At 39.4% G+C, this 19,872-nt stretch overlaps 1 pseudogene; it reads right to left on the reverse strand.

The window, feature by feature from the left end:
- LOC132363411 (large ribosomal subunit protein eL42-like) overlaps positions 1-19,575 on the reverse strand; it is a 60,039-nt pseudogene extending 40,464 nt beyond the window's left edge.
- Positions 19,576-19,872: the final 297 nt, after the last annotated feature.

Consider the following 19,872-nt stretch of genomic DNA (forward strand, 5'->3'; position numbering starts at 1 on the left):
TGGTCCTGTTACTTTTCCTAGGTAATCTGGGTTATTATTCAGGTCTTATTTGGCTGCAAGACCAAGTCAAACTGGTTTTAGCAAAAAAAAAAAAAAAAAAAAAACAGGTTGGGGGAGCTTTTTTGGCTCACATGCTTAAAATGTGCCAGGTTGATTCTGGCTAGAATCCAAGCAGTATCATAAGGACCTATATTTCTCCATCTCTTTAGTTCCTCTTCCCTCTGCATTTTTGCTTCTCTCAGAGTTTGTGTGGTGGCCCTCAATCACTTTACTATTACTTCACTCTGATCATTCAGCAAAACCCCAGAGAGGGAGAAAATTTCTTTCCCCAGTAAGTCCCATAAGGTCTCAGCTCCACTCTTTGGCTTGACTTTTCTCTTGTGACCATTCCTGAACCAGTCACCTGTCACTATAGCCAGTGGGAATGGAACAGCCTGATTTGTTTATTCCTAGGCATAGAAGATACTGCCCAGTACTTATCTGGGCAGTTACGGTTGTCTGTGGCTGATATCTATGCTGTTCCAGATGTTAAATATTTTGTATATTCCCCCGTTCTTGGATTACAGTCCTGTTCTTAGTGTTGAGAAGAGATGTGATTTCTCTTGAGTCTCAAAAATCTGGAATTGTGAAAGTGATATGTTCCTCATAGGAAAATTACACTAGAAGAAAAGGAAATGAATAACCATTTTCTAGGAAAAGATGTCAGTGCTTTGGGTCACAACTTCCCCATATGTAAAATAGAAAATTTAAATCAGTTGTTCTTATATGTTGCCTAATCATTTTAATTTTCTATGAAAAGAACGGTCTTTTGTAGCCTTTACTAGTACCTATTACCCATTTTATATTGAATGTACCTATATAAAATAGATGTGTCTGCACCTCCATATATCCATGTGTGTGTGTACATATAGTACTCATTTTGCATACAAGGCAACTGAGAAGAAGCCACCAGGGTTCCCCCAACAAATGTGACACAGCCAGTTCTATAACTATATTTCTTACTGGACAGCTTTTTTTTTTATTTGACTATGTTCATAATTAATTAATATTCATAATTAATCTTGGTGTGTTAACCATTTAAGAGGATTTTACAATTTGTGAGAGTCTCTTAGAAATAAAGAGTAAAAACTAAGAACTATGTGTCTCAAATGCTGGAATTTTAGGTACTATAATCAGAAGTAGGTCATAACATTGAGGAGAAGGAACATTGGAGCAATGACAGGGTCTGTGCCATCATTTGGGGAAAGAGTAATTAGTTGAAAAAACATCTATGTGCCTTTGACTGCTTTTCTATCTGCCTTGCCATACTCTTGTTTTCATGAATGCCCTCTTCATCACATTCTTCACAATATCTTCATTCTAACCTATTATCAAACAATAAAAATGAGCCACTTTTCTAGAACATGGCATCTCCTCCCTCCCTGGCTACTGCCCTTACAATGACATGTCAGTATGCATGAAAATTTAGATGAGAGTGGAGTGTTTGTTCATTTTAAAATCATAGCGTTTTAGACCTTGTGTATTCCATGTGAAGTTCCTTTGTTGCTGTTGTTATTGTCTGTTCATAGGGCTGAAAGTCTCTTTCTCTTCTCCACATCTTGCAAAAGTTTCAAACAGAAATTATTAGGTAAGAACATGAAATCCAAGCCACGGGCCCAGCACAAGACACTCCATCTCATTCATGTGAAAATCACTTATTGAATGCTCATTCTGTGTAAGGCTGGGTGATATGTAAAGATGAATGGCTGCCTTATAGAGATAAGACCTGGACATAAATCATTACAAAACAAGATAGATAGTAATATATGTCATCAGAGAGGAATAGATAAATTGCTATGAGAGGTGAGAGGATAAAGAAATTATTTTGTTGGAGAGGAGCTATGGAGTGCTGTACTTTGGCATTTTTTGGCTACAAGTAAATGACTTCCTTCAAATGTGCTCAGGCTAAAGGCAAAAGCATGTTCACATCTGATTCTGGAAGGAAGGGAAGTTTTCATGAAGGAGAAGAGTTCTAAGCTCAGCCCTTGAAAGACAAGATTTAGAATTAATTCAACTCCAAGAAATCCTGCTCAGGACTCCTATCACCTTGGAGAAGGAACATGTGGAACTATTTACAGCCATTAGATGCTTAGCTGGAGGGTGACAGCTATTTGTCAGAATTGAAAGTAGACACCCCAGTATGGATGCAGTTGGAAAGAGGAAAGCCTGAGCACAAGCCACTGTCTGAAGATGCAGGTCACACTGAGGAGTGGAGAAAGACAGCTGGGAGTCAGGGAGGGAATCCTGCATCTGCTTCCAGGGAGGTATCGAACAGCTACCAAAAGCAGGGGGCGGGCTGTGGATTTAAAAAACAAAAAGAGTTGACAAAATTGGGCAGGCATTATGAAGAGCAGTGATATAAGTGGGATATTTGGGGAATGGATGCAATTTCTCCAAAAATGAAATTGTCATTTCATTTCTCTATGTGAAAATAAGTATATGAAAAGGGACTAGATGGTCTGTATTTTCTCACCACACATAGGCTCTGTTCTGGGTGTTGAGAATACAGCAGCAAAGAAGGAAAAGTCCCTGCCCCGAGGGAGCTTATATTCTAGTGTGGGGAGGGGATAAGTCAACAACAATTACATACGATGTGTGTTTTATGGCAAACTCTGTATCAGGCTGGGGTTGAATCATTTCCAAATAATCTACCCCAACTATCTAATCTGGTTCTTACTCTTAATTTAAGATTTTTCTTACTAGTAGTCATTTAGTAATCCTTTTATTTATTTAGTTCATGCATTTATTCAACAAATATTTGAGCGCCTACCATATTCCAGGCATCGTGATGGGCACCAGAGTGCAACAGCAAACAAGATGGATGGTGAACTCTGCCTTAAAGGAGCTTATATTCTTGAACAATATCATCTAACAGAATTTTCTGTTTTCCTATATCCACTGCCCACTGTGGTACCACCAGCTACTTATGGCTACTGAACGTTGTAGCGTGACTAGCATGACTAAGAAGCTGAATTTTTAATTTTATGTCATTTTAATTCATTTAAATTAATGTGGCTACTGAATTGCACAGCATAGTTCTAGGAGGTATGATAATCTATAAATAAATACATTTAAATAAGTAAATCAATAATACATTTTAAATAATTATGAATTATTTGGGGTGCTGTGAAAGAAATACATGCGATCCTAAGTTAAAGAAAAAATGGCAAAGGATGTATTTCAAAAGGTGATGTGATAAAACTTGTCACCACATTCAAGGTGAGACCTGAAGGATGGGAAAGAGCCACTTAGAGAAAGATTCTTGGGGAACAGAGAGGAGAAAAAGTCCACAAAGAGGGGAATTCCTTGGCATGTGGGAGGGACTGAAGAAGAATAGCTGGAGTTTGCTAAGTGAGAAGCAGTGTGGACAAGTGGAAACTGGAGGTTAAGGGGAGGCAAGAGCCATATCATACAGAAGTCAGGCAGTGTGTATGCCAGTTCCATAAAGGGTACCATGCTGTCTCCTGAGGCCTGCCTGGTCCCTGTTTTCCAGCCCAGTGGTCACTTCCTAATGAATACTTTTTAATAGAACCAAATTGCTGGAGCACCTCACAGTATCAACCCATTACATTTGATCATCTGCCTCTTCTGCTATGTGATTCACTAGGAAAATATCATTGCCTACCATGGAACAAAAAGTTAAGTTAGACAAGGCCCATACTTGCAAGAAGTATAAGAAACTAAATACTAATTAAGAAATGCTGTTTTAATAAGAGTAATTAATTATGAATGATTAGAAATAGGATCAAGCTATTTTTTTTTCTTTTAATATTGCTAGAAGGAAGCTAGCTGATGAGGTCTGAGGACACTTACTTCCTGAAAGCTTTTGGGAGGAAACATGGGGGAGGTAAAGAAGAGGACAGGAAATTGACTTAAAAATAACTTATTTTTAAAGCTGTCAATCCTTGATTTGGATTTCCTTCTCTCAATGTATAGATATTCAGGCTTTAGAGATAAGTGATTTATGCAGGAGATACAGTCATTATGCAGATGAAATGCCCGTGGGAGGGGTGCTGGCAAATAGCTGTGTTTTTCAGCTGTCACTTCTGTCAGCTTCATTGATTTTAAAAATTGTCAGGAAGTTGCATTTTAGAATGTAGATTCCTCTGGGGGCAATGTTTATATATATTTTTTCTCTGTACAATCATGGTACATTGGCAGGGTTCTAGAGCCCAGGGAATCACCTCTGATGAAGAAAAAATGTAAAATGTCATCATATGCTTTGTTCTGCAAAAATAGAACTTTCCATTAAAATAACAGTATGCGTTATAGATGTGCTAAATTTTAATCTCATGACTAACATTGACTTAAATGACTTTAACTTTTTCAACTTGCCTAGTCCAGCACCAAACTTATACATGTACTCTATATTGGCATGTTGTTTTTCATAACTCATTGTGATACTGAAAGCCTATAAATAAGAGCACATCTTTTGACCTAATAATCATACCAGATAGTTCTATCAGGCTTTAGACTTGCCAGAATTCTTTCACAAGCATGGGATAATTTCATACTCTCAACAGCCCCATGAGAAGGTACAGCATGGGACATTATCTGTCCTTTACTTACAGGAACACAGAGGTCAATTCTTTTGTGCCTTGAGAGATTGAATCAAGTGTGGACAGAATTTGAAGTCAGGATACAAGCTTTTTTACCATTTGCCCCTCTTCTTGATGGAGGGAAGAGTAGTACAGATTCTTCTCTACCTCTGTTTTAACATTTGGTGTCATGTGCTAGTAAAACCATGGACTAGGTTTGAGAAAAGCCTTTGGATTTAGAGAAAGAAAAGTCTATGTATCAGTTAGGAATCTTTGTATTACAAGCAACCGAACTATAAAGGTCAATGGAGTTTATTGACTCTTATAGCTAAGAAGTCCAGAGAGGGCTGGCTTCGGGGCTCAAATAATGAAGTGATGACCTGTCGCTCCTCTCCTTGTTTTCTTGATTGGTTCCATCGTCGGATAAGCCCTCTCCTCATTTAGTTACTCAATTCATATTTACAAAAGAGCATTCCATATTTTAAAGATGAAGTAACACACAGTGGAAAGGGCACAGGGGTGGCAGTCAGGAAATCTGGATTCTAGTCTTAATTCTGCTACTGGCTCCATGAACTTCACCTGTCAGGGTAGTTGGAGAAGTGCAAGTAGGCTCCTAGAACTACATCTTTCCAGATGGAGATCTAGAGTGAGGCATGTGTGGGGGAGGTAGGGAGGACGGTTGGAGGGGAGAGCACCTTGGCCACAGAATTTCCAGAAAAGAGATTTTCTCTGTTTGGACTCTCATGTTCCTCGTGCCCACTCAGAACCACTTACCGGGGCTTGAGCAATGAAGTGCCACCTGTGTGCCTGTGTTACCTGAACCGTGGAACAGGTAGAGGAGATGGCAGCTTGAAAGAGAGGAGTGTTTGGTGCTGGAAGTACGGTGAATGCATTCTGGGTGGTCCTGTAGCCAAAAAAATACACACCATGCAGCATTACATTCACTGATCCCCTAAAAATCAAACCTCTGATCTCAACCTTTTTAGTCCAGTGAGCTAATCCCCTTGGCTAGCTGTTCACAGAACCAGAATTCATCTCTCTGTTTTCCTCTCAGAAGGACTCCCCAGTCACAAGATGCTCCGAGGGAAACTGGGCTATTCCAGATCCAGATGGCTTCGATCCATGCCAGTGCTCTTCATTATGTAAACTTTCCTTCTGACAGCTCACGCGGAACATGTCACATCTTGAAAGAGGAGTTTTCATTAACTACTTTGCTGCTGCCAAATGGAATCAGTGTATTATATGGCCCCCTGCCAGAATGTCAGAGAGAGAGATTGCTCCTCTGTCTGCAGCACCAGCCTGGCTCCTGTCACCAGGCAGAAACCTCCTATTTTTCAGAGATCAGTGTATTTCCTACCTCGTGTAGCAGGGGAAGGTTACACAGCCAATGGCAGAATTGAGAATAGAATCCATGTGGCCTGACTCTGTGCTGTGCTCTTCCCACTGTACACTGCTGAATCTTTAAAATCTGAAGTGTCATTTTTAAAATAGGAATTGAGTGAAGTTTGATAAAGGTTGTGTGTTTGTTACAAAAAGACATTTGGCCACCATCTCTAGTTCCCTCTCCCACTTCTCTGCCATATGTAGTCAGTGAGTACATTCTACTTATTTTATCTTTTAAGTACTTCTAACTATCTTGACTTTTTCGGATCTTCGCTCTCTAGGCCACCGTCATCTTTCTCTTGGGCTACTGGTCAATATCTGTAGTGGATTCTCTGCTCATGGCAACAGACAAAGTCATATAAAATAAAAATCTTGTCCTGGCAGTCCCCTATAGAAAACTTTTCAATGGCTCCCACTGCCTTTGCCTCAACTTTAACTCTTTGGTGAGGTTTCCCTCACTGCTTCTCTTGCCCAGTCTTCAGACCCATTCCCCACCGTGGCAGTTACCTTCTTTATTTCTTTGAAACAGCCAACTCTCCTCTTTTTCACCTCAAGGGCATTGCCCTTACTTGGAGTGATATATTTCTTCCCATCTCCACTCCCTCCTATTAAATGTCTGCTCATTCTTTAGGTCTCAGTTTAGAAGTCTCTCATTCTGACAGTCTTCCTCATCTCTCAGTCTGGCTTAACTGCCTCTAATACTTGCCTCCACAACATCCTATAGTGTTTTAGACCTACTCATGTGCTTTCTGTCACATTAGTCTCTTTGCACCCCCCCCATCCCTTTATGTACACATATACACATATGCACACACCACATACACACCCTTCACTGTAAGTGTTTTGTGAGTTTGGTGCATTAACTGAAGACTTAGAAGCCATGGGGAAGGCAGAACAGGGTGCTTTACCTCTCACAGGCCCTGCTTTTCATTTCTCCTTGATATCATGGTTTACCAAAATGAAGAGCCTTCTCCGTAACAAACCCAAAATCTGCCAAAGGCAATTGTAATGATCAATCACACTTTTTTTCTCACTCACTCACTGAGTGAGTGCTCAGTGAATGTCAGCTGTGCTGCTTTTTTTTTTTTTTAACTTTTTATTTTATATTGGAGCACAGTTGATTAACAATGTTGTGTTAGTTTCAGGTGTACAGCAAAGTGATTCAGGTATACATATACATATATCTATTCTTTTTCAAATTATTTTCCCATTTAGGTTGTTACATAATATTGAGTAATCACTTTTTCTTTAGCTTCCACATAAAAGGAAGTGTTTCTCTTAGGACACATGTAGAGCAAGTCCTGTCCCCTTTATCTATAGCAGCAGTTTTCTCAGTTTCTTCATTCAAATGTATATGTAAGTGACAATTATCTGTAGATTTCAGGTCCTCGGGGTAATTCACATCTAAACTGGAATTGAATTCTTAAGAAAATGTATTTACATCTGGTGCTAAAGTTTCAGGAAGCATCCTAAGATTGCCTAAGCTGTTGGGGTAAGCCAGGCTCTTGAGTCCCCTAGAATCTCACCTTGCAGGTATCTGTGCAAGGTCCTGGAGCCTCAGGGTTAGAAAGAAAGTTCATATTTATGACCCCATGACTAGTTCTTCCTCAGATGTCTTTTTATACTCCAGTCATTCGTGTGTGTGTGTACACACCCTGACCTAAGTGACTGTTAATTCTCTACTGGATCAAGTGAATAACCTCTTAAACAAGTTCATTACCTTAACCCTTGTTCTTCTATAATTGGTTCTCAACATAGTATCTGGAATGATATTTCGGAAAAAGTAGTCCTATCAGTCCTCTGTTCAAGCTTCCAAAGGCTGCTTATTTTACCGGGTAGAAGCCAAAGTGCTTAGGTCTAAAGGCCTCCAGGATCTGTCCCCTGTTACCATGCTGATTTGTCTTCCTGCTGTTGCCCTCTCATCCATTCCACTCTGGCCATGCTGTTCTCTGTGTTCCTCACACAGGCCAGGCCTGCTCCCGCTTCATGACTTTTTCAAGAGCTATTTTCTTGGCTAGACACACTGCACTCTCCTACACAATTTCCACATGGTTCCCTCCTTCGTTTCCTTCAAATCTGTGCTCACATGCCCCTTTTCTCAATCAGGTCTGCCTTGATCACCCTATTTAAAATGATCACTTCCCCACAGCTCTTTCGATCTATCGCTGTTCTGTTTTTTTCATAGCTCTTATCTAAAATTCACCTACTTATTAGACTTATTATCTCTCTCCCCCAGATAGAATGCAGTTTTCAAAAACACAGGGTTGTTTGGCTGTGTTTTTCGCTGATGTATCTCTATCATCTAGAACAGGTACTCAGTAAATATTGCTTGAATAAATTAATGGAACATTGCCTACTTTACACTTTCACCAACTTATCTATCAGCTTTTTGAGAGTTTATAAAACCCTTTAAGCCAAATTGTAAACTTCCAGTTAGTCCCAGGAGGTAAGGAGGTAACAGTTATTCTTGTATTATTCACAATATGGTTAGAATTATTTCAAAAACACATCTCACAGAGAAAGTTCTCAGCTACCTTGTAAATCCTCCTACACTCCTTTGATATTTACCATCTTCCTACTCACCCCCTTTATCCCTTTATGTTCGTTCCTAACGTGAACTTTGTGATGTCATTAACTAGTCTCATCTTCCCATCTTGCCTCATACTATGTTCAGCCCTACCTTTGAATCTTTTCCTTAGATACCTTTTGAGAAAAGACTTCCCTCCACTTTTTAATAGTTCCTCATTTACCTAGGAACATCACCTTTAGAGAGTATGGTCATAACTAGAAAGATCAGAAAATTCGTTTTCTGATCATTCTAAATAGATATCAGATTCTATTACTAAATATGATACATTTAATTTATAGGGTGAGCCAAATATATACTTAGAGCTTCTTCATTCTCATTATATATGATTTCAAAATATTTCTTACTGCCCAAAACTTAGTGACTTAAGTCAACAAGAATTAGTTTTCAGGAATCTGAGGTTTCCTGAGCTCAACTGGGTGGATCCACTTCATGTCAGCTTAGGTCACATAATGTGGCTGCAGTGTCCTGGAGGACCTCCCACCTTCCAGGGCCTCGCTCTGCTCTTGGCCTCTCATTATTGGGTAGTCTGTTCTGAGTTTCTGTACAGCATGGAGGCTAGCTTCCTAGAGTGAAAGTGAAACTGTCAGGCCTGGGGTCCGAACCAGCATAGTATCACCTCTGGAGAATTCCTGTTCATCAGAGCCGAATAGGGCTAACCCAGGTTCCAATAGATCTGCCTATTGATGGGAGGAGTTGTAGGCAGCCACAGTTGCAGATGAACTACCACACCTTGTTCTCAGAACTTAAAAGATAAGGAGTGCAATTTAGAATGTGCAGCTAAAGGCAGAGACTCAAACAGTTGCAGAGACTTTGGCCAATTAAATAGTATATGTGTTGGTGTGAGTGTGTATGTGGAGGTGGGTGGTGGTAGTGGTGGAAAACATGTAAATACATAAAAGGCTCAAGGTTTCCAAAATCATAGCATTTTGTGGGACATTTAAGATGAAGGCAAAATCCTTTTGGATCCCTAAGAGCATTCACGTGTCATAGCATTGTTTAGTAATTGATGTGCCTGACTCTAAGTTATCAAGTAGTGGGATTATCTAATTAAATGTATACTCTGTTCCAGTAGATGAAGAAGTGTTTAATTCATTATAGAAATTTTGTAGGAAAAAAAGGGGCTACTTTTTTTTTTTTAACTTTTGGGAGTTAAAGGGATAAGTTTCAATTACGGGAAATTCACTTATGAGTAATAGTTTATTTCCCAACCATATCAGGGAAAAAAATGAGTCTTCTCTGTAATTTTTAAAGTTTATTCTTTTAAGCACAGGCCTGCACATATAGTAGGTGCTGGGTAAATGACTGCTTATTAAAATCAGGCCATGAGCAGAAGCTAGGGGCATGTGGATGTTCTCATTCTATCGAAACGCAAATTTCCTATTCCATAAACGTTAATCTTACAGCTTCTAAAATTATAAACAATAGCTTTTTTCACAGAAGTAATGGTACCTGGGTGGATTAATTATTTTTTTGTTCTCATTACCTAGTGGCAGATATACAGGGCCCATAGCACAGAGCCAAGAAAGTGATATTAGTCACGGTTTCATTGCAGATCATGGGGGAGAAAATTGGGTTAATGAGAGGACATGGGGATTGAGCACCGTAAGCCATGGTGGAGCTCACCAAATAAAGAAGATTAGACAGTGAGTAATAGGATGAGGAAAAGCAAATGCACATTCTGAAAAACCAAGGGATCGTTACGCAATTTCCCACCAAGTAGACAGAAGGTAAATTCATGCTGGAAGAGAGACAGTCTTCTTGTTGGAGAACCCCACTCATCTTTGACTGCTTAACACCTCAGATGTTAAGGAATACCCTGGTAGTAAAGTTCAGCTGCCATTTAAACCACTGACTATGTCTGTAGAATCTGTTTTCTCTAAGAATACCCTTAGAAGTCTCCATAGGTTGGCTCCAACCTTAAAGAGAAATGTCACACTCACTGTTCATGACACTTGTTTCTCCATCTTCTTGAACATGTCCAATGATAGGGAACACTCTCATATTTCGGTTTAGTTAATTAAGAATGAAGTTTCTGAAATCAGAAAAGCTTACTTGAATCCTGGATTCATAATTTATCAGTAGTGCTTTCCTTGAGTAAGTGACTTAATGTCTCTAAACCTCAGTCTGAAAAACACTGAGGGTTGGGAGGAGATAGTATCTACATCATAAAGCTGATAGGGGGATTAGATGTGGTAAGGCAAGGAAAACATTCATCAGAGTCCCTGGCCCATATTTTAGTCCTCAGTAAAAATTATTAATTTTTCAGTTCAATCCTACAGATGGTCAACATTATCTTTCCATTGAAATAGCATGGTTGAAAGTATTTTACATCCTTATCTCCTTAGATATTTGCAAAAGTTCTGGTAGGAATCATCATGGTTGTTAGTCTTCCAATGAGAAGTCACTGTCTCTGTGTGCTTTCTCTTTCTCTTATAGACAAGAAATGAAATTTTATCTTGGTAGCAAGCCTTACTAGACAAAGCTGGTCTTGGACAAAATAGTGCATACATCACCTGTTTCTTGTCCCCTTGCTCCTATTTATGGCACCTCCATCCTTAGATGTCAAGTATTTGCAAGACATTTTCAACATCTTCACCTGCTAAAGGAAAGACTCTGCCATCAGACATTGCACCTTGGGAAGATGGCCTTTGAGTCCCCTGTCCTAAGGTTTTTAATACTTTGACTCTGAGGGCACTAAGACTTTTCTCACCAAAATGAATTCCAGGCATCAGGGAGCAGGTACAAGTAGAATCTAGGGCCGCTAAAGCTTACAATATGTGGGCAGCTAATATATTTTACAGACATTGGCTGATATCCCCTTTTCCTAGGTATCTGGAGGCCAGGGGAAAATTCTGGTTCCTCAGCAGCTACAATTTTACTAGGGAAGAAGCCTAGGATATTTAGACATAAACAGATTTTCATGGAAAGTGGAAAGTTCATATCTTAGAATCAAGGACTATTAGCACTGGGAGGGAATCATTCTAATCTTCTCATTCTTCCAGAAGGGATAGGATAGGGTAGGGATTTAACCTGAGGTCCAGAGGCCCAGAGGTAAAATACATTGTGCTCAAATTCAGAGAGACTGAATGTCAGAACCTGCTCTAGGATCCAGGATTCCTAGTCTAAGAACCTGGGATTCCAGACCTGCAGGTCAACGTCACTGATCAAAAACCCCAACTTCCCTTTAGAATGGTTTAAATTTCCTGAGCCTGTGAATAGCATGCTGGTGTCTTTTTCTGAAACTACTTCCTAATGCTTAGGTATCATTCCCTCCAAAGGTGGTCCTGTATCACACACAAGTTGAGTGGTTTTCTTTCATAAAGAGTGCTGAAAGTTAGCCCTAACCCTGCTCAGCGCCAGGAGGCTGCTTGGGCTGGATGCTGGCCAAGGAAGAGTCACTCTCTCTCTTTGCAGGTTGTTCAGGCAACCCTTCCTTCCGTACAGAAGCAAAAGGCAAAGGAAATGTGGATGTGTTCGTAGATTCATTTCACATAATCAAAGCAAGGTTAGAGTCAACAACCTGAATTTAATTACCATCCTGACAGTTAGGAAGCAATCCTTCTCTCACTCCCCCTTCCTCTGCCCAACTTCAAAGAGTGTCATATCTTTTCCCTCCTCCCTCTGGTACTAATTAGAAACATGCTGTAGGGTGAAAGGTAACCAGTGTGAAGCTAGCACAGTGTCACCAAAGCCCCTTTGTTAGGAGAGAGAGCTCACAGTTAAAGGAGGCTGATCCCCAACACAGGAACATCTGTTTCTGGGAAGAAGAGCTGGATGTGGAGCTGACCCCAAAGTCTGATGCTTCCCTGCACCCACCTGCTCCACAGCTTGAGCAAGTTCTTGACATCTCTGTGTATGTCTCCACATCTTGGAGTCAAGGACTCCCAACTTTTAATAGAAAAGTTGTCTATGAGACAACTGTTCCAGTGTCTATGAGAGCATAAAATAAAAGTGAATGTACTTGGAGTAGTAAAAGCATCATCCCAGTGTATGAGATGGAGACCTGATATCTTTATCAGCTTGGCTGCCATAGCAAAATACCACAGGCTGGGTGGCTTAAACAACAGGCATTTATTTTTCACAGTTCTGGAGGCTGGAAGTCCAAGATCAAGGTCTTGGCTGCCTTCTCCATATGTCCTTACAGGCCCTTTCTCTGTGTGTGCATGTTGGTATAGAGGGAGATTTCTCTCTTTCTCTTCTTAGAAAGCTACACAAGTTCTTTTATTGGATTAGAACCTCACCCTTATGACTTCATTAACTTTAATTACCTCCTAAAAACCCTATCTCCAAATACAGTCATACTGAAGCTTTAATATATGAATTTTGGAGGAACACAAGTTGGTTCATAACACCTGAAAAAAGGCTTTCTTTAAATAAAGCCATGAACTAGGACCCAGAAATATAGAGGATGCTGACTTCTTAAGCAATGTATTTAAAAATGTGAGGGTAAGTTTTTATACACGGTTCTCTCTTGTCAAATTGTCCCCTTCCTTCCACATCTGTCTAGCAGTAATGGCGGGCTCTGCTTTAGCCCTGGGGCCAGATTCTTGACAGAAGTGAAGAGAGATTCCAATACCCAAGGTCAAGGGCCAAGAGCCCAGTGCTACCTCCTTCATGGATCCCTCCAATGTGGGATTGAGCGTCTGTGATTCGTCCTAAGTTCCTGATTCCTAGATATTTGTTTTAATCATTAAAAAAAGAAAAAGTTGAACAACTTTGGAATTGAGGGTGGGGGAGATTAATCACCCCAGGGGAACTGTAGAAGGAAAGTGACTTTTCCAAGTCACTGGCTAGTTAGATCTCAAAATGGGGCTATAACCAAAACTTACTCAATACCAGTAGGAATTTTTAGATTGGTAATGAAGTTCCTCCATAATTCCTTTCTCCTAAAGGAATTTGGGGCTTATGGCCCCAAATCTCATTACATTAACTGGATAACTCTTTCCAGATGTAAACAACTTGTAGAGGCACAAAAAATAAGAATAATTCAGCTTAAATACATCCTCCTTTTCTCCAAATGCTTTCTATCCATCTGGGTGGCATTTCTTACCCAAACCAGCATGCTGTTTTATTTTTTTTCTTCCCCCCTGCCCCCACCGAACTTATCATTTGATTTCTGGAAAACCATAAGGGCCAACCATAGATGAGAAGTTCTCTGCTTGTATCATCAGGTTGAGACTTTTCCCAAATGCCAGATGTAGCAAGATGTGTGTGAGAGAAAAGATAGCATATGAGAAATATATCACTAGTACCCTTGTAATTTGAGGTGCAGATTACACTGTTCACTCCTCCTGTCTTTACTGTTGACAAACCACACGGTCTTTGAAGAGTCTCTTCTCCATTCTGGTCTTCAAGTTTCTCCCTTTAAAATGTGGGAACCCAACTAGGTCAGAGTGGCAAATGGGAAGTCTTCAGGCTGAATCCTCCTCTTTAAACTGCTTTTTTTGGCCTACAAAGTGTTTTGAAAAAATGTGACATATTATGTAAATTCTGGAGTTCTGGCTTCTCTTAGAAAATGTGCAGATCTGGAAAGAATGGGTCCACACTCTTTCATAAAAACAATTGGCCTTTTCTGAGTTGCGGCTGTTCTCTCAAGACAGGGCATTCATTGCTCCCTGGTTGATCAAGTCCCCCAGCCCTCACCATGACAGTTCACTCATGTGTCCTAATGAGGGACCCCTGGAACAGGGGATCCTCAGGCTACTTTCAACTCTGATTCCATGATTTGATGACTTGTCTCTCTATAACCATGGAAACACCCCCCTTAAAAACTAAGAAGGAATATGAGACTGCACATCTGTGGTGGCCCCGATTCTACTATTCATTGTAACCTGGCAGTTTTACTTCTGTTTTGTGTCCTGATTCCATAAGGCATCAATTTCTCAGGGACAGTGTCCAAAATGATACAAACATAATATGCTTTGAAGTAAGCTCATAGATTTTTGGGCTACTGTTTTTTACCTGAGGGCCATTTTAGACAGATCTACTCAAAGTAGGAGCAGTAATAATAGTAATTAAAACATTATTAATAATAACAAAATAATTATTGTCTATAATATTATTAAAGCATGAATGATTTTTTTTTAACACTTATTGAATCCAATTATGAGTAAGTCACCTTAAGGACAACATCAGTGTCACATGGCTGGCATCCTCATGTGCTCTTTCCTAATGACCTGGCATAACATCTAAATATATTCCCATGATATGTGAAAGGAGGGAAAGATATGATCATTTGGAGTGTGCCAAACATTTCAAAAGAACACAAATGTACAATGCAAAATGAAAGTCACAGTTCTGTTTGCTCTGCAACAGTGTGAAAATCACATTTTTTTTTCCTCCAGATAAAAATGAAAAGCAGAGGTACCAGGAACAGTCATTTATGGAACAACTCTCTGTCGCCACCTCTGAATGATTACCCCCTTCACCTCCCTAAAATACCCCTGCCAGTTGCTTGGCTGGGCACTTTACTTCTTGATCTTTTTAATTTCTCTACAAACCTACAAATCAATTTTATGATCTCCATTAAACAGAGGAAGGTATGGAGATTCAGAAGGGAGATTCAGATTCCTGTGACTCACACAGGTCATAGATCCAGAACGTGGATCCTTGACATTGGAACCCAAAGTCCATACTCTTGATCACAACCCTATTTTGCCACCACTACACGTAAAATGGTTTACTGAATGGTCTTTTGAACCCCTTCCAACATAGATAGTCTATGATTTAGAATGGCATAGTGGCAAGGCCATGCCTTCTTGTGTTCTTTTCCACGTCCGGAGGGAGAATTCAGTATGAACCTGGCACTCTTCTTTGTATTTGGAAAACTCAGGTCATGATCGTTATTAATGTATTTACTCCCAGTACTCACAAAACAGCGAGCATATTGACAGCAGAGATTATTTTTTCCCATAGATATCCCCAATAACCAGAAAAAATTCTTTACTCTTAGTAGGCAATAAATATTTATTGAAAAAATGCTGATAAGCCAATGAAAGATTTAGTAACATAGAAGATTGTTCCATGTCTAAATGGAGCAATGTATGTTTTGGGGATTTTTACGTTGTCATACAAATTCACTGCTGCAAGTTACTGCAATTGCCACATGAGCAGGGAAAACATGGCTTCATAAATCAGCATCACCAATCATGCCGAATGTGCTACATTGAACCCCATTTCCAAGGCTCCCTGGGTGTTGAGTCTGTTGTGGACACTCGCTTGTGTCCTCTTGTGATCACAAGGGGGCAGTGCATGTTCACTCAAGCTGGAAGCTGAATTTGTTATGAATAATACCATCTGACTGTCTTTGTGGGGTCTTATTCCTCTGAGATGACTTCATGGTGCTTACAAGTGTGGAACAAGATTGCTTTCTAACTCCGTGCACTGCAAACAAATTGTGTGGTTGTTATTGTTTAATATTTAAATAGCAAGGGTAAGAAGCAGGTTCAGCGCTTTTGTAGGGCTGACTCTGATACAACACCATGTGGTAGAAAGCCAGTGAGTGACTTGCCTTAACCCATTTTACAACTCCTCTAGTCTTACTGGGGTGAATTCCATCTGTATATGAAGAGCTGACTCAGGCCTTATTCCATGGCTAGCACATCAGCAGCACCCAATTCTAGGAGTTATGACTTCTATTATTTTTTAAATAGAAAATAGAAGGCTAGAATCTCAGGGCTATGAAAGAACTTTGGTGTCTGTCTAATTTCATGGTCCTGCAACAGCTCTTCTAGCAACTGAACTCAAAATGCTTCACTGTCGTTCCTGGGCTCTGCCATTGCCCATTTCGTGGGCTTTTGAGGTATGGTGGAGGAGAAGCCTCCTCCCTTGCTGGTGAAGGATTGGCTATCCATTTTGAAGTTGACATTTAGTCACCTTGGAATTATTTCCGTTCTTTCCAAAAAGAGAATAATTCCACTTATGAGACAAAAGTGTTTGGGGAATTGACTTTCATAGGTGGGATTTTGAAGTGATGCTAAATATTAGCCTCCGGATGAGATCATTAGACCTGATGGAGCAAGACTTTGCTTACGGTTGCTAGTGTATATGATGAATTGCTATCTCTGGCTGCTGGAGCCTACTTAGTTTGACTTATCTGCCCTGTCTCTGTAGAAATCTCTCTGTGTTTCCTAATTTTTCTTACTGTTCTGAAAATGTTTTTACTTTTGTTCCAGTCTTTTTCCGGTAGCCTGGAAACCCAATCATTTTGGGAATTAGGGCTGGCATATCGTTTAATTTCATTCATATTGCCTCCTGTGTAAGTGCCATCCCTTGAAGCACTGTTCCAGCTAGAAGTAACTCGATTCCAGTGATGGTCCAGAGATGAGGCCTTATTATCTTGCAAGATCTAACCAAATGTATCTAAAACTGGGTCCCAGAAAATACTCATTTTAACAAGTATTCCAGATCATTTTGAAGCAAGTGATCAATGGACCACTCTTTGGGAAATATTGTCTTTCCTAGAACATCCCTTTCAATAAGGCAGGGGAATAAAAATAGTAGACTGGGCAGAAGTACACCAGTAATTATTTAGTACTGGTTCTGCCTCAGGTACTGAGCTAAGTGTGTGTGGTCTTGTTATTGAACTTGATTGAATTTCATCCAGTGTCTCTCTGTTCAACTTTCAGGAGAAGAACTAGAACCCCACTGATTATGAAATAACTCTTCTATAATCCAGTGGTCTCAAAGCTCAAAAATGCCTGCAATAACAGCCAGCCAGGTACCAAAACTGTACTGGCTATCTGGGGATATTACCTCTCTCTAGAGAATATGTGCACATCCATGGGACTAAATTCCAGCTGACTTTTGGCTTGTACAAACATTCGTTGTCTGTTGTCTGTCTGGAGTTTTCAAATGAAGCCAGAAAGGTACACATTTTTTTACTGTGGAATATCTTGGTTTGTTAAAAATACTTCCTTTGAGTTCAGATTTATCAGAAATATGATGTGGGATGAACAAAACCCCTCTGTGGGCCAGATCCAGATAATGGGTTTCCAGTCTGCAATCCTGGTCTAGTCCTTGACAGGTATTGTTGGTTTTGAGATGGAAGAGGACTTTGATTCTGGTAGATTAAGGGAAATGATACCAACTTCATGGTCAGGGAGACATGGTTTTAGTTTCAGTTCTGCAGTTCATTAGCTATGAGACCTTGAGTTGTTTGCCTCATCTCTCTGAGTATCAATATTTTATCTGAAAGGAGAGATGAGATTAATGGTAACTTCTTCACAGAATTTCTGTAAGTCAAAAGTGAAATACTGTGTGTCAGCATTTTCCAAACTTGAGTAATTCACGAACAACTTTCACAATTTTTGCCACATCCAAGTAACACCTCTACTATTATTTACTAAAAATTTTTCTTTTGGCTCATTTTTTAAAAATCTAAGGTATCTACATTGCTCTTAGTTAAAGCAATAATATCTGTAGAAACATGAGTTTAAGTCACAGGTTCTCCCCCAATCATATGATAAATTAAATATGAAACAATTTTAAAAGAGTTTGGCTTTGTGCCACTTTATATTTTTACAATCGTCGGGGCTTTCATAAGACTAATACATTTGTTATAAAATACAATTAAATAAAATAGATTAGTGGGTTTAATAGCTCCAACATAACTCTACAGTAAATTTTGACCATTACTTTTAATGAGGAAAAAATAAATTTCGTATTTATGAAGTAGCTGTTTAAACTAGGAGAGCTTGGTTTCATTTTTTTCCTTTTAACTTGGGGTTTGTAATTCTTCTTCTATCTTTAATAAAAAGCAACATAGAGTCTGTAAGATCCAACAACTTAGGATGTGTGTAATATCTTGGCTTTCGTTCCATATTGATGTGTGCATTAATAAACATTTCAGTTTTTAGCATCTCATTTTAGTGTTAAGTCAATGAACAGCAATATCTTAAAATGGATTTTTATATTACATGGTTGGTGGGTGTATTACATTTCATTTCCTAATGCTGACTCTGGTGGTATTTATTCAACAAAACTGTACTGAGTATATATAATGGGAATTGAAGATACAGCGGAGAACAAAGCACAGTGTTAGTGTTTATGAAGCTTCAGGCTGGTAGGGAGAAACAGGTAATTGAAAATAATTTATTTACTCTATCAAATGGTGATAAATGCAATGAAATAAAAAGCAAGATGGGAAGAGAGTGATAGTAGGGACTGGTTACTCTTTCAGAGGTATTAATCTGGGACGTGTTAATCTTAGTACATTGCTATTTTATTAGAACCTGAATAAGGTGAACTAGCAAGCCATGATGTTACTTAGGAGAAAAGCAACCCAGCAAGACAGAAAGGTGCAAAAGTCTTGAGATGGGTGCTTGGTATGTTTGTGGAAGAGCAAAGAAGCCAGAATAGCTGCAAAAGGCTGAGCAAGAAGGAGAGAACTTAGGTATGGGGTCAGGTCATACAGGCTTTTAAAAAAAACTCTGAGTGAATGGGAAGACTTTGGGGGAATCTGAGCAAAGGAGTGACATGATCTTATTTGATTTTGAACCATCTGTCTAGCTTTTATATGGAAAAGAGATTGAAGGGGGGAAAAGAGTAGAAAAGGGAGACTAGTTGAGAGACCACTGTCATGGTCCACTGAGAGATGATAGTGGCTTGGACTAAAGGGATAGCTTTAGAGGTCAGATTGTAAAAGTACAGCAGATGGTGTTAAGAGAGAAAGTAAAGAGTCAAGGATAATTCCAAGCTTTTCAGGAATGGGAAGAGCATGAGGGATAATAAAGCTTCAATTTACTGAAATTTTCATCGTTGTTAAGTCTTTCATACTTTCCCTATATGCAGGGCTTCTTCCGTAGAGCACCCTCATATAATATACTTCTCCAAGTGGCAAAGGTCAGTTAAAATTCATGTCTCCTTATGCAAATGTTTTTGGACAGTGACTGATCGCTTTTGTTCCAATGGCAAAATCATCCATTAAAAATAAGCAGGGGATAATGCTTACCTTTGACCATTGTTCTTCTCTACTTCGTCTTTAGCTGTAATGATGTACAACCTGTGCCCACAAGGAAGGGACATTTCCCAAAAAGGTTGAATATCAAGTAAAATAATTCAACTGTGATTGAATTATTTCTCTTTTTCTTGCCCACTTTTTATTCCCATAAACCTAATCATCCACTATATCCTGGCACAATTCCTGGATATCAGTCAGAACTCTACCTTCTCTTCCTCTAAATACTATGTGTTTTCACACTTTAAATATTATTAACAAGCTTACTAATATGTTCACATCAACCCTAAGTTAGTCATGTTACATCCTCTTACAGTTGAGGAAACAGAGGTTCAGAGACTTTCATTGAATTAATCAAGGTCCCA

This window comes from Balaenoptera ricei, chromosome 3 (genome assembly GCF_028023285.1).
Source record: "Balaenoptera ricei isolate mBalRic1 chromosome 3, mBalRic1.hap2, whole genome shotgun sequence".
NCBI classification, from domain to species: Eukaryota; Metazoa; Chordata; class Mammalia; order Artiodactyla; family Balaenopteridae; genus Balaenoptera; species Balaenoptera ricei.